General features: G+C 48.8%; 1 protein-coding gene across 19 annotated transcripts in view; it reads right to left on the bottom strand.

Annotated features, from left to right (window-relative positions):
* The window catches only part of PTK2 (protein tyrosine kinase 2), a 458969-nt gene that overhangs the window by 330640 nt on the left and 114910 nt on the right, over window positions 1-13419 (bottom strand). The window lies entirely within an intron of this gene.

The raw sequence follows: 13419 nt of genomic DNA on the forward strand, positions 1-13419 counted from the left end.
TTAATTGACAGGAGACAGAGGCTCCTATCCATTCATAAACTGAAGCATCGTAAACACAGTTTACAATGCTCAGTCGAATGGACAGAGTCAGTGATCACTGACTCTGTTCATTCAGAAAAGGTCGGAGCCGCGTTTAGCGGCTCCTACCACCGCTCTCCATCCTGACAGAGGGGGCAGAGGAGGACATGGAGGGGGGACACAGATCACGGAGGGGGGAAGCAAAACAGAGGACGGCAGCGGCACGGAGGGGGAGAACAGAGGACGGCAGCGGCACGGAGGGGGGGGGGGACAAAGGACGGCAGCGGCACGGAGGGGGGGAACAAAGGACGGCAGCGGCACGGAGGGGGGAGAACAAAGGACGGCAGCGGCACGGAGGGGGGAGAACAAAGGACGGCAGCGGCACGGAGGGGGGAGAACAAAGGACGGCAGCGGCACGGAGGGGGGAGAACAAAGGACGGCAGCGGCACGGAGGGGGGAGAACAAAGGACGGCAGCGGCACGGAGGGGGGAGAACAAAGGACGGCAGCGGCACAGAGGGGGGAGAACAAAGGACGGCAGCGGCACAGAGGGGGAACAGAGGACGGCAGCGGCACAGAGGGGGGAACAGAGGACGGCAGCGGCACAGAGGGGGGAACAGAGGACGGCAGCGGCACAGAGGGGGGAACAGAGGACGGCAGCGGCACAGAGGGGGGAACAGAGGACGGCAGCGGCACAGAGGGGGGAACAGAGGACGGCAGCGGCACAGAGGGGGGAACAGAGGACGGCAGCGGCACAGAGGGGGGAACAGAGGACGGCAGCGGCACAGAGGGGGGAACAGAGGACGGCAGCGGCACAGAGGGGGGAACAGAGGACGGCAGCGGCACAGAGGGGGGAACAGAGGACGGCAGCGGCACAGAGGGGGGAACAGAGGACGGCAGCGGCACAGAGGGGGGAACAGAGGACGGCAGCGGCACAGAGGGGGGAACAGAGGACGGCAGCGGCACAGAGGGGGGAACAGAGGACGGCAGCGGCACAGAGGGGGGGAACAGAGGACGGCAGCGGCACAGAGGGGGGAACAGAGGACGGCAGCGGCACGGAGGGGGGAACAGAGGACGGCAGCGGCACAGAGGGGGGAACAGAGGACGGCAGCGGCACAGAGGGGGGAACAGAGGACGGCAGCGGCACAGAGGGGGGAACAGAGGACGGCAGCGGCACAGAGGGGGGGAACAGAGGACGGCAGCGGCACAGAGGGGGGGAACAGAGGACGGCAGCGGCACAGAGGGGGGGGAACAGAGGACGGCAGCGGCACGGAGGGAGGAGAACAGAGGACGGCAGCGGCACGGAGGGAGGAGAACAGAGGACGGCAGCGGCACGGAGGGGGGAGAACAGAGGACGGCAGCGGCACGGAGGGGGGAGAACAGAGGACGGCAGCGGCACGGAGGGGGGAGAACAGAGGACGGCAGCGGCACGGAGGGGGAGAACAAAGGACGGCAGCGGCACAGAGGGGGGGAACAGAGTGGCACGGAGGGGGGGGGACCGAGGACGGCAGCGGCACGGAGGGGGGAAAGAGGATGGCAGCGGCACGGAGGGGGAGAGCAGAACGGCAGCGGCACGGAAGGGGGGACACAGGAGCATGGAAGGAGAGTCAGGTATCGGTAAAGTATCGGAGCATTTTTAATGCTTGGTATCGGTCCCAATACCGATACTAGTATCGGTATCTGGACAACCCTAGTCACCACCATCCTGCTTCGCCTTAATTGAGAAAAAATGCAGGGCATTCTCTGATTGGCATCATTGGATATTTCAACTTAAAGGGGTTGTAAAGGTAAAAGTTTTCACCCTAATGCATTCTATGCATTAAGGTGAAAAAACTTTGACAATACCGGCTTCCCCAGCCCCCCCCCCCCCCCCCCCCCGTTTACTTACCTGACCCTTCGAAAGTCCCGCGCCGTGAACGCGCTGGCATATTGGCCAGCTTTCCCGCTCATTCATCGGTCGATTGAAGCAGCGCAGCTTTGATATACAAGTGCTTTGGATTACAAGCATGTTTCTGGAACGAATTATGCTCGCAATCCAAGCTTTTACTGTATTGGGGATTATAGAGCAGTAGGCTGCCGTTGTCATTGAGATGACAGTTTTTTTTTTTTTCATTTGTACAAGTTGGAAAAAAAAGTCAACAGTTGTTGTGACCTAGAACGTCAATGGTACATCAGGATTCATCTGTTATCTGACTTTTAATAAACTGAAATCTGATTAGATGCTCCTGCACTTTGCACTGCCGTGTTATCTGGGGAATTCCTCTCCTTGGCACGCTCAGATATTTGGAGAATTGTCTTGGAGTCATGTGACCTCTCCCTGTATACTGGACTGGTGCTGAGATTTTATATATCCAATCTTGATTGAGTTACGAGCTTAACCACTTAAGGACCGCCTCCTGCACATATACAATCGGCAGAATGGCACGGCTGGGCACAAGCACGTACAGATACGTCCTCTTTAAGTGCCCAGCCGTGACCGCGGCCACGCAGACCCGATCGCCGCTGGAGTCCCGCGATCGGTCCCCGGAGCTGAACGGGGAGAGCTGTGTGTAAACACAGCTTCCCCGTTCTTCACTGTGGCGCCGTCATCGATCGTGTGTTCCCCAATATGGGGAACCACAATCAATGACATCACACCTACAGCCACACACCCCTACAGTTAGAAACACAGATGAGGTCACACTTAACCCCTTCAGCGCCCCCTTGTGGTTAACTCCCAAACTGCAACTGTCATTTTCACAGTAAACAATGCATTTTTAATGCATTTTTTGCTGTGAAAATGGTCCCAAAAATGTGTCAAAATTGACCGAAGTGTCCGCCATAATGTCGCTGATCGCCGCCATTAGTAGTAAATAAAAAAAAAAAATTTATACAAATGCAATAAAACTTTCCCCTATTTTGTAAACGCTATAAATTTTGTGCAAACCAATTGATAAACCTTTATTGCGATTTTTTTTTACCAAAGATAGGTAGAAGAATACGTATCGGCCTAAACTGAGGAAAAAAAACTTTATAATATATATATATATATATATATATATATATATATATATATATATATATATATATATATATATATATAGATATATAGATATATATTTTTTTTTTTTTTTTTTTTTTTGGGGGGGGGGGATATTTATTATAGCAAAAAGTAAAAAATATTGAATTTTTTTTTCAAAATTGTCGCTCTATTTTTGTTTATAGCGCAAAAAATAAAAACCGCAGAGGTGATCAAATACCACCAAAAGAAAGCTCTATTTGTGGGAAAAAAGGACGCCAATTTTGTTTGGGAGCCACATCGCACAGGCAATTCTCAGTTAAAGCGACGCAGTGCCGAATCGCAAAAACTGTCCGGGTCCTTTACCTGCCTAAAGGTCTGGGTCTTAAGTGGTTAAACAGTTAAAGGGGTTGTAAAGGTACAATTTTTCCCCCCTAAATAGCTTCCTTTCCCTTAGTGCAGTCCTCCTTCACTTACCTCATCCTTCCATTTTGCTTTTAAATGTCCTTATTTCTTCTGAGAAATCCTCACTTCCTGTTCTTCTGTCTGTAACTCCACACAGTAATGCGAGGCTTTCTCCCTGGTGTGGAGTGACGTGCTCGCCCCCTCCCTTGGACTACAGGAGAGTCAGGACGCCCACTAACACACAGCTCCTTTCTCTATCTGCAACGTAGAGAGCGTCCTGACACTCCACTAGTCCAAGGGAGGGGGCGAGCACGACACTCCACACCAGGGAGAAAGCCTCGCATTACTGTGTGGAGTTACAGACAGAAGAACAGGAAGTGAGGATTTCTCAGAAGAAATAAGGACATTTAAAAGCAAAATGGAAGGATGAGGTAAGTGAAGGAGGACTGCACTAAGGTAAAGGAAGATATTTAGGGGGGGGGGGGTTGTACCTTTACAGCCCCTTTAACAAAGCAAACCTTCCAACAGACAATGTCTCTGAAAAACTCATCTCAGGAGTGCGTTTTGTCCTAAAATCCTCTCTCATAATTACATGGGCGATCAACTTGCGGGCAATGTGCAGGAAGGTGCGACTCTTACATTGCCGACTCCTGCAAACATTTTCACATTATGCGCATCTCAGTAGGACCGGACATAAGTCTAAGAGTGCGTTTACATTAAAGTAGATGTAAACCACAAGGGCCCATTTGCGTCTTTGCAGTGCATTAACATTCACTGCATTAAGGCAGTCCATTCAAAAATGAATAGACTTCCAATGCACCCTAATGTGCTTTAAAAAAAAAAAAAAAAATCTAATGGGGGAAAATAAAAGGTTCCTGCACAATTTTTCCGCAACTTTGGTGCGACTTGCCATAGACTGCAATGTTAAATCCAAAAAGTCGCAAGGAAGTTGCACAACTTTGGGGTCTCGGCCGTGTGAACCGCGCTCGTTCATGCTCGCTTTGTTTTCTGAAGAGGGATCTGTGACGAATATGGGTGTCAGATACCCGCCCTCCGCGCCAACCTCACACCACACAGTCTCTTGTGTAACAATGCCACTCTCAGCTGTGCCCAGCACAAAGATTTTTCCAGCTTGCGGGACCACAATCTAAGTGCCAGCAGCCTGAGAGAGAATGTCACTGGGCCAATTACACAATTAATCCTTTGACTGCCACCACTGACGTTTGAAGAGGGAGAGTCGGTACTCCCATTAGTCCATCATGAATGCGGCTGCCAGACTTATCCACCTTACCAACCGCTCAGTGTCTGCTAAACCTCTCCTCCAATCCCTGCACTGGCTCCCGATCGCCCAGCGAATTAAATTCAAAATACGAACCACAACCTACAAAGCCATCCACAACTCTGCCCCAAGCTACATCACCAATCTCATCTCCAAACATATCCCAAACCGTCCTCTCCGCTCTTCTCAAGACCTCCTACTGTCAAGCTCTCTCGTCTCCTCCTTCCATGCTTGTCTCCACGATTTCTCCAGAGCCTCTCCCATCCTCTGGAACTCACTACCTCAACCTGGCCGGCTATCCCCTACTCTTGCTACCTTCAGGTGATCCCTGAAAACTCACCTCTTCAGGGAAGCCCATCACATCTCCAACTAATCTTTTGCCACTTCCATCAGCTCATTCCCCACAGTTACAACCTTTTGTACCACCTGCCCCACCCTATTAGATTGTAAGCTCTTCTGAGCAGGGCCCTTGTAATCTCTTGTATTGCAATTGTATTGTGTCCCTTTATATTGTAAAGCATTGCGTAAACTGTTGGCGCTATATAAATCATGTATAATAGTAATTATACTCTTATAATCTTTGGAGAGCATTTGACAGGCAGTGAGGAGGTTTTGTCCCCTTCTTGAAGCCCGCACTAGCAAGCCTAAACCCCATGCATTGCACGCGGTTGGGCAGTGCTTGCAAAGTGGCCCCATTCACTTAAAGCGGATGTGCCAGTATAAAAAAATATTAAAAGCCAGCAGCTACAAATACTGCAGCTGCTGACTTTTAATATTAGGACACTTACCTGTCCTGAGTCCAGCGCCGACCGCAGCAGAGGATGATCGATCGCTCGTCTCTCTGCTGCTCCCCGCGCCATCCTCCTCTACAAGTTTGCTAAGTTTGCTGTCTGGAGGACCTACCCCGGGGAGCACCGATTTTTCAAAGCCGGAAACCCCCACTATATACTCCTATGTTAAATGTACTGTAAGTCGAGGCATGGGCACAGTGAGGCAAAGTAAGGCACATTGAGGCAAAGTAAGGCACATTGAGGCAAAGTAAGGCACATTGAGGCAAAGTAAGGCACAGTGAGGCAAAGTAAGGCACAGTGAGGCAAAGTAAGGCACAGTGAGGCACAGTGAGGCAAAGTGAGGCACAGTGAGGCAAAGTAAGGCACAGTGAGGCACAGTGAGGCAAAGTAAGGCACAGTGAGGCAAAGTAAGGCACAGTGAGGCAAAGTAAGGCACAGTGAGGCAAAGTAAGGCACAGTGAGGCAAAGTAAGGCACAGTGAGGCAAAGTAAGGCACAGTGAGGCACAGTGAGGCATGCAGGTGGACATCCTAGTCTTATATACTCGAGTCAATAGGTTTTCCCAGTTTTTTGTGGTAAAATTAGGTTCCTCGGCTTATATTTGGGTCGACTTATACTCAAGTATATACGGTACTATAAATGTGTGGCCGATCACATTTATCATACCTGAGATCCAATAATCATCAGCATAGAAATATCTGGACACAACCCAGTTACCTCATTCCCTCCTCATTACATATTTATTTTCATTCAAGCTGGCATTCCCACACTTACATCTACATTAAAATATACATTAGAATTCTAGCGTTAAATTGCTGTAAATTATGAATGACTGGAAGGATATTGCACATTAATGTTATAGCGAGGAGGAGGAGGGGGGGGGGATATTCTATGTTAAAGCACAATGATGGACGGTGTGGTATTAAGGTGAGATCACATCCCATAATCTTCCTGCTCGCCCAGCAACATCAGCATTTACATCCTCAATTCAAATCCCATTTTAATTAAATTTGCTCCTTTAATCTGAAAGCAGGTGGTGACCTAAAATTCCGAGGAAGGTTAAGATTGTCAGAGGCGAGACAGCAGTCCTATATATGTGTATATGGGATGTAATCCCCTCTAATGAGCATCACAAATGAGAGATCTTGGCTTACAACCAGGCCGTTGACTCTACACAATGCCCCGATTAGTCTGTACACAATAGCAAAGATCATAAAACGATGTCCTCATAATAAAAAACAAAAATAAATTCTCAAATTGCCGGTCTACTATAATATTCTAAATTAGCCAAGGGTGGAGCCTGGGGGGGCTTATGACTTTTTATGCAATTTAAATTTTCCCAAAAGAGCTCCCGGTAAACATTTCCAATACCCATCTTTGTGTGTTACAGGCTCTGCTTTAACATTCTCCATAATATAAAATACAGAAGCGGGTGGTGGCAACCCCCTCATAATGGGCACAGCAAGTGTGCAGACCCGGGAACACTGGGCAAGGATGGTGGGGGTTCTTCATAATAGGCACAGCAGGTGTACAGACCTGGGAACATAGCACAGGAATGGTGGGCACCACTCATAATGGGTACAGCAGGTGTACAGACCTGGGAACTCAGCACAGGAATGGTGGGCACCCCTCATAATGGGCACACCCGGTGTACAGACCTGGGAACTCAGCACAGGGATGGTGGGCACCCATCATAAAGGGCACAGCAGGTGTAGAGACCCGGGAACTCAGAACAGGGATGGTGGGAATTCCTCATAATGGGCACAGCAGGTGTGCAGACCCAGGAACTCGGCACAGGAATGGTGGGAACCCCTCATAATGGGCACAGCAGGTGTAGAGACCCGGGAACTCAGCACAGGGATGGTGGAAACCCCTCATAAAGGGCACAGCAGGTGTAGAGACCTGGGAACATAGCACAGGGATGGTGGGAACCCTTCATAATTGGCACAGCAGGTGTACAGACCCAGGAACTCCAGAAAACTGAGATCTCATTAATAGTCCATGAGAAGTAGGGGAGAATATTGAGCTGGTTTAATGCTTTGACATCCAATAAAAACAAAATATTTCTTGGGGGGGGGGGGGTTAACGCTATAAAGAAATTGGCACTAAAATACTTCTTAAAAAAAAAACCTGCCCCTGAAACTTAACATGCCTTTTCTGCCGGCTGCGCTGGCGATCTCTGCTGTAGCCAGGGCAAAATCGCCTAGTCCCCCTGCTGCAGCCAGTAGCTCCTTCCGCCAGCCCTTATGTCACTACAGGACACAGCAGCGACAAAGGGGCCAGCAGATCAAACCACTAAGCACAGCGGGGGGGGGGGGATCAAGAATCCAACACTTTATTGGTTTCGGAAGATTCTTCAGCAGGCGACTTCTCTTCCCTACAAAAAGAGGCAAGTTCTGTCAATTTAATTTTAGGCACAAGATTTAAAAAACGATATCAAATTTAAAATGGCAATGCAGACGTTGCGTGGGTTATGACAAAACGTAATTCCTGATTAACCAAAATAAAGAATACCAATATTTTTTATTTTATTTTTCTCCTGGTGCGCCTACAAATACTACTATAAAATAGTAAACGATTCTCCGGAGAGAAGAACTGCTCGCGTTACCAGGCTCCAGTAATAAAACCGGCGTGCTTTCATACTCCATCATACGAAGACCTCACCAGGTCACGGAACAGGTGTCAAATAATGAAACAGGATCGGAATATATAGAATTATGGGAACGGATACCGCGGACTTGAAAACGTACGTGCTACAAGATCATCCTCCCCATCCATGCATCACAACCCAGCATGCAACCAGTGAAGGGTGAAATCTGCACGCTTGTTCCAGATCTGCGACCGGTCATGACAGTGAAGGGACGGCTAAAGATCACAGCCATAGAGAATGCAACTTCAAAAAAGGAGAGAGCTACACGCCTGTCATCGCTCTTCCTGGAGGTTTGGTGGCCGCCATCCTTTTATTATCCAATGCTCCTTAACTCTGGAAATATGTGCAATACTCTATCAATAAATATGATCCGTGAGGTTTTACTTTTTTTTTTACGTTTTTCTATTTATTTGGGATTATTGCCATTGACCGGACAATTTGAGGGAAGAGGATTGGAGTCATTATGTGACCGATAGGAAATAGGAATCATATAAAAGAAGTAAAAACATGATTAATGTGTAGATGAACTGGATTGATTGTCTAGTACAGGGGTTAGTGCCGGTGTTCTGTCGAGAAGTGCCCCCCCCCCTATCGAATAGTGCCCGGGATGAACTGCAAATGCGGCGTACATCATAGCACAACTGACGATTTGACGATCAGCTGGGCTGACGTAACCATGGTGCATGCGCACATCTTAGAAGGTGTCTCGATGGGATGATCCCATTTCACAGACACAATTCCCCCCACAGACAGCGGGGGGAACCGGACCATCAGCACGCTGTAAAGCCGCCCGCGCAACAGTGAGTTACAATGTGAGAACTACTGTCTATACCCCCCCCCCCCCCCGCTGTTTATATAGGTTTCAATTGTGCCCGTGAAATGGCAGAGAGATACCACGTACAATGTGCGCTTGCGCCCTGTTTACGTCACTCCAGCTGATCGGCAACTCAGCTGGAGCGCGGCTCCGTCCTGCGAACGCGTGGACACTATTCGATAGGGTGTTACTTCTCAACAGAACACCGGTTCACACTAGTGCGATGCGAGAACCCTGCAAATCCAGTCCTGAATCGCACAGCGGTTGACACCGAGATCTGCGAACCTCTGCAGGTGTCAACTTATAGGAGTTGTAAAGGAAAAAATGTTTTTTGCTGAAATGACTGTTTACAGGGTATAGAGACATAATAGTTAACTGATTCCTTTTAAAAATTATTAAAAATAGATAAAAATCAATCATATAATGTACCTGCAGTTTCTAGTTTCGTTTTTGCATGCCGTTTCCTGCTTCTGTGATGTACAGAGCCACAGAGCCAATACAGGGCAGTGATGGTTTGAAAAACGATACTGATTGGTGCGGACGGGTTTTAGACACACAATGAGGACATGAAAACAGCACTGCATCAAGGTAAAGGAAGCCATTAAGATAAAAAAAAAAAACACCTTTACAAACCCTTTAAAGACACCCCCAGATTGGTCAGCAGATCGCAGTGCGAACTGTGAAATGGTGCAGGAATCAGATCGCAGTGTGAACACCCATGCGATCCGATTCTAGTGTGGACCAAAAAAAAGGGGGGGGGGGGGTCCTGCACCATTTTGCTGCGAATGTGATGTGATTTCAGCCAAAGTTTGTATGGCTGAAATTGCATCGCACAGACATCGCATGTGACCTGAACAGCAATGCAGTTCGAATCACATGCAATGTCTGGCATCACACTAGTGTGAACCGGGCCTGAGCCCAGGTTCACACTGGGCTGCGGGAATGAAGCCGTGCGAGTTCGGCTGAACTCGCACCATTTCACTCCCGCCTGTCAGTCCCAATTTCAGCCGCTATTACACAGACACCTGTGCAGGTTTTCTGCACAGATGTCAATGTAAATCGCTGGGCTGAAAATCGCAAAAGGCAGTACAGAAACGACTTTTTGAAATTGGTGCAGCGCCGCAGATGCGGTGTGGCCCTGATTAGGACGGTGCCATTGCCGCCGATTTGACATGTCAAATCGCACCAGTGTGAACCAGGGCTGAGTGTAGAAAAGAAGCGCTTGGAACTGCATCTAGTGTGAACTGGCCTTTATTGGATATAACTTCAAAAACAAGTCAGCAATTGCATAAATATGTATTCAGCCAGGAGAATCTCTAAAAACAGTGACCACCATCCACGGCTGTCCCAGTTACTAATGGCCCGTACACTCGATCTGAATATCGTACCGCTTTTTTTTTTTTAAAGCGGATCTCCACCCTAAAGTGAAGTCGCGCTGATCGGAACCCCCCCCCCCCTCCGGTGTCACATTTGACACCTTTCAGGGAGGAGGGGGGTGCAGATACCTGTCTAAAGACAGGTATTTGCACCCACTTCCGGCCACACAGATTCTGGTTTTCTGCGGGCAGAACGTCACCTCTCGCCGCCCCCCGTTCTGCTCTGGGAACACTCGGCTCCCGGAGCACAGCGGGAGCCAATCAGCGGCGCAGCGCAACTCGCGCATGTGCCATAGGGAACCAGGTAGTGAAGCCGGAGCGCTTCACTTACTGGTTCGCTCACTGAGGATGGCGGGGGGAGCAGTAGAGGGACGAGCGATCGCTCGTCCTCTGCTGCGGACGGCGCTGGACTCCAGGACAGGTAAGTGTCCTAATATTAAAAGTCAGCAGCTGCAGTATTTGTAGCTGCTGGCTTTTAATATTTTTTTTGAGTGGCACATCCGCTTTAATAGTCGCAAGTAGAAATTGAATAGGTTACTAAAGTCACGAAAATTCTCGCGCAACAGAAAATAATAAAAAAAAATTCGGAAGTGATGTCATGTGTTGCAATGTATTTGTATTGTATTTTTGGACAACCACCAGGGCTGTCTTAATGAGAGGGCACTGCGCAGGGGCCCCAGCTGCATGAGGGGCCCCTGCACTTTCCCCAAAGCAGCTGGTCTTTGAGTCCACGCTGCCCGGAAATTGGGGGGCCCCATGATGGCACAGAGAGAGAGTGATCGATACACAGGGGAAGCAGTCTGCCTCCTACCTACTTGATGTCTGTTTACCTGCACTGTCATCATTGTAGGGGCCCCAGAGCATTAATTTGCCCAGGGGCCCATGATGCTATTAAGACGGCCCTGACAACAACTATACTGATTGAACGAAAATCGTACAATCTGGTATCATACGAGGAACATTTTCGTGCTTGCCTGATTGAATGATATCAGATGAACTGTCGTGATCGGCTCTCGAAAGTAGAGTACACACACGATCCGAAAATCGTACGATTCTCTCTCGGATGGCAGTTTTAGTCCGATATTTGGATCGTGTGTATACGGGCCACAAGAGCCACAAACCAGCTATGACTACACCACACACATCGATTCTATTCTATCAACTACAGCTTGTTTAAACTCATTAAAGGAGGACCAACCAAAAAAAATCATTTTTATAAGCCAGCAGCTACAAATACGGCAGCTGCTGACTTTTAAAAAATGGACACTTACCTGTCCAGCGCACCCGCAATGTCGGCAACCGAGGTAGAGCAATCGCTCGTCTCTTGGCTACCCCCGCTGCTATCCTCGGTGAGGGAATCAGGAAGTGAAGCGTTGCGGCATCACTGCCGGTTCCCTACTGTGCATGCGCGAGCAGCGCGGCCCATCCTTACTGGTCCCCGTTCTCTCCTGGGAACAGTGCATTTCCCAGGAGATAGCGGGGGGGGTCAGCAAGTGGCGTGACTATGCCCGGGAGTGGGTACAAATATCTGTCATAGGTATCTGCACCCCACTCCCCCTGAAAGGTGCCAAATGTGACACCGGAGGGGGGGAGGGTTCCGAAAAGCGGAAGTTCAATTTTTGGGTGGAACTCCGCTTTAATGTCTGCTCAATCAACTACTACAGCCTATGTGACCCTTTCCTGTCTCCAAAATTAAGCAACACCAATAGCGCAGGGGGGGGGGGGGGGCCCCTGACCCTTGAGGGCCAAGTTGAGCGCTTCACTTCCTGGTTCCCTCACCGTGGATGGAGGGGGGAGCAGCAGGGTGACGAGCGATCGCTCTTCCTCTGCTGCGGACGGCGCTGGACTCCAGGACAGGTAAGTGTCCTAATATTAAAAGTCAGCAGCTGCAGTATTTGTAGCTGCTGGCTTTTAATATATTTTTTTAGTGGCACATCCGCTTTAAGGCTGGCCATACATTATACAATTTTCTTCTATAGATTTTCTTTAGATTTACCAAAACCTATATAACAGGTGGTCAAATCTAAACACTTTCAATCTGTACGATTTCTCCAGAGCCTCTCCCATCCTCTGGAACTCACTACCTCAACCTGTCCGGCTATCCCCTACTCTTGCTACCTTCAGGCGATCCCCTGAAAACCCATCTCTTCAGGGAAGCCCGTCACGTCTCCAACTAATCTTTTACCACTTCCATCAGCTCATTCCCCACAGTTACAACGTTTTGTACCACCTGCCCCCACCCTATTAGATTGTAAGCTCTTCCGAGCAGGGCCCTCTTAATCCTCTTCTTGTATTTTATTGTATTGTCTCCCTTTTATATTGTAAAGCGCTGCGTAAACTGTTGGCACCATATAAATCCTGTATAATAATAATTCAAGCAAGCCCCCTCTACTACACAGTTGAAGGTAAATGTAAAGGAAATTGAAGAAAATTGTATGGTGTATGGCCAGCTTAACTCACCGACAGCCCAAATAGAAAATTTTAGAGTAATCAATACAATACAATCATTATTATTCTACAAACATTCAAATAATTCAAGATTTAGTGGCAACAGTGTGTGCAGCGCTTTACGGGGGTCAGTAAAACCACAACACAGAATACAGAAGGAATAGGAGGGTCCTGCTCATGGAGCTTGCAGTCATACATTTTTCTATTCATACTACATGTCAGACTATGACAGAAAGCTCACACAGTCCCTGGTATTAGCGCGCGCCCCCCTGAAGTCCCAGAGCCGTGCACAATACCGGAGGGGGGGGGGGGCCAGCGGGATGCAATGACAGCGAATTCCCATGTCCTATTACATGGCTGGCAGATCACAGCACAATAAATTGCAGCTTTCCAACATCCCGACATCTGACAATCCCGACTCGCTCTTCCTTTGTTGCCCCCTTTTTTTTTTCTTTTATTTAAATTTTTTTAATTAACACTTTAATAATCCAACAACGGTTGAAAACACACAAGACACCGGCTCACAGAAACGCGGGACCCTTCCTAGAACAAAAGCCATAACCGATCCCGCGGGCTGCTCAGATTGCAGGTCACCCCACCGATACCATAAAAAAACGGGTTAAACGCAACGCATCCTTTAATG

This window comes from Rana temporaria, chromosome 5, assembly GCF_905171775.1.
Source record: "Rana temporaria chromosome 5, aRanTem1.1, whole genome shotgun sequence".
Taxonomy (NCBI): domain Eukaryota; kingdom Metazoa; phylum Chordata; class Amphibia; order Anura; family Ranidae; genus Rana; species Rana temporaria.